This window comes from Notothenia coriiceps, unplaced genomic scaffold (assembly GCF_000735185.1).
Source record: "Notothenia coriiceps isolate Sejong01 unplaced genomic scaffold, NC01 NC01_scaffold00018999, whole genome shotgun sequence".
NCBI classification, from domain to species: Eukaryota; Metazoa; Chordata; class Actinopteri; order Perciformes; family Nototheniidae; genus Notothenia; species Notothenia coriiceps.
Genome location: NW_011351700.1, coordinates 90,036 through 92,623, shown reverse-complemented (window position 1 = coordinate 92,623; position 2,588 = coordinate 90,036). Strand labels below are relative to the sequence as shown.

General features: G+C 41.8%; 1 long non-coding RNA gene across 1 annotated transcript; it reads right to left on the bottom strand.

The window, feature by feature from the left end:
* Window positions 1-376: 376 nt before the first annotated feature.
* Window positions 377-1,940, bottom strand: LOC104951425 (uncharacterized). The gene is made up of 4 exons (XR_799023.1): window positions 1,692-1,940; window positions 1,232-1,376; window positions 553-689; window positions 377-440 (listed from the first exon to the last, which is right to left on the bottom strand). It is a non-coding gene; the product is annotated as an uncharacterized lncRNA (long non-coding RNA).
* Window positions 1,941-2,588: the final 648 nt, after the last annotated feature.

Genomic DNA, 2,588 nt, shown 5'->3' with positions numbered 1-2,588 from the left:
TTTTTCATTTAGAGTTTAGAGTATTTTATTTAGTAACTTTAAGTGATAATTTAATAAGGTTACGAACAGTTTAATCTTGACTGTACATCCGGGTCTCTGATTTCATTTAGTTCCAATAAATCGTAATATTGTAACCTTTTTTTTGGATGGGGGGGTCACTGGTCAGTGTTACGGGGGAACTGGCCACTGTTGCCCCCCACCCCTAGAACCACCCCTGCAGCATAGCACCCGCTATGTCACATTTATATGGAATATCATATACAGTTTATATATGGAAATATTCAAACATCAGATCAAGGGTACAAACAGGACAACAGGGTAATTTGGTCTGTGTTAGTAGCTAATTTCTGTATACAAAATGTGATAACATTCATACCTTAGCAGTCATCTTTTGTAGTCCTGTCTTAAAGTGGAAGATCCCATGTTCACTCTTTCTGGCCCTGACAGACATATTCAAATACAACATATTTACACTGAAATGAAGCTACTTATCTTCTAATGGATTAACATTAAGTCATTTTTGTTTATACTGCTTCACAGATGCAGTGTGACCTGGTTTGTGCATCAGCTGACTTCTCTCTGGCGACAGTGGTGATGTGACTCAGCTGGTAGTAGCTCTTCTTGAAGCGCTGCAGCTCCCTCAGAGCATCCACCAGCTCCCCCTGGACCCTCTGCAGCTCCTCCAGACCCTACACACACACACACACACACACACACACACACACACACACACACACACACACACACACACACACACACACACACACACACACACACACACACACCAACAGTTTTCGCATTCACATATTAGTAATCACATTGTTTTTTAAAGGAACATTTTGACTCTAAATTGCAAAAATGGTTTTGTATCATTCTGACGTGGAGAACATTTAATTGCAAGCCTCACGAATATTTTGAAGTGCGAATATTTGTCCTCTTCTCTAGTCAGCATGAAATACGTTTAATACTGACATGAAATATCAATTCGAACTTCCCAAATGTAAACCCATTCCAAAAGATTTTTTCTCTGGTAATTAGCAAAGCTTGTTTGTGGTTCTCTCAACATCTTTTTCTCCTTTAACGTTTGCATACATGCCAAAGGTTTGGTTAAATTGTACTTAAGAATTAAATAGAAACAGTAATTTCAGTATGTTGTAACATGAAATGCAACTAAACAGATCCTAGTTTTAATATTTTTGAGCACTATGTGTGATCTGTGCAGGTCTCTCACTCTCTTAGCTCGGATGTCCTTTGCATTGCGAAGACTTCTGGAGACCTGTCCAATCAGGCGGCGGTACTCCTCTGCAGCAACTAGTCGCGATGCGGCAGACTGAGCTGTAGCATCTACCACTGACCGCCACACACCAAACACACTCCTGAAAGCACACACACCAACACCAATGAACTGGCAATCACCATTGTAAGTGCACTCAACACTTCTCAGTGATCCCCTTTCAGTAAATGAATGAAATTGATTGCAATCTTCGAAGAACTAATAGGAACATAAACCAAAACCACACTAAATTATATTATGCTTCTAGTATTTTATATTGGTAATAGCCACAATGCAGCTTTTAAACACATGTCTGCTGATTAGAAGGCTACGTTGTGTGTGCGTGTGTGTGTGTGTGTGTGTTTGTGTGCGTGCATGCGTGCGTGCGTGCGAGCGTGCGTGCGAGCGAGTGTGGTACCCAGAGGCGGTGGCATCTGTGTTTCCTCGTTGCCAGTCTCTTTTCTGGTACTGGACAGCTAACCTCTGAAGAGCCTGCAAAGGAAGAAACTCTTTAGCGTCTCAAACAACACACGCATTGGGCTTTTTCATGAAATCAGTGCAGTTAACTCATGATGATGTGATGTGAAGTACCCACAATGCTTTTCATTCTGAACTCTCCTTCACTAAACTCTATCTGTTCATATGGTATTTTAGAATACTACCTAGTAGCATGTCTTTGTAAACACACACCATCTTAAGTTCAACATTATGTACAGTATGTGTCACATTCTCCACCATGATGCAAACAACACATGAAGCTCTCCAGAGAGTGAGAACTTGGCACATCTGAGGCTGCCTCTCACCTCCCTTTGTACACTTCCATGTTGTACTCGGTGAACACAATCGAGCAGTGTCTGGATGTTGACCGGGTAGCTCTGTTGAAACCGAACACGGCTGCTGAGCATTTACCAGAAAGGACGATCGCCACTGTTAGATAGCTAGGAACTATTGTTCAAGGTGCATGATGCCTGCAGACTTCCTCATCAACCAAATACAATTAGGATGACTTCTAATAGTATGGTCCTACTTATATAAATAGTGAGGAATACCCAACATTATTCACTTTTATTTGACAGCACCGGCAATCACGGATGTTCTCGCCTCTAAGATAGCCAATATGGCGATCTTTGAGTGTGAGAAAAGTCCAAGGCTCAACACTGAAATTGTTGACTGTTGCAAGTGTCTAGTCGTGAAGGCCTAACCCTGGTGTTGTAATATACCAACACACACACACACACACACACACACACACACACACACACACACACACACACACACACACACACACACACACACACACACACACACACACACA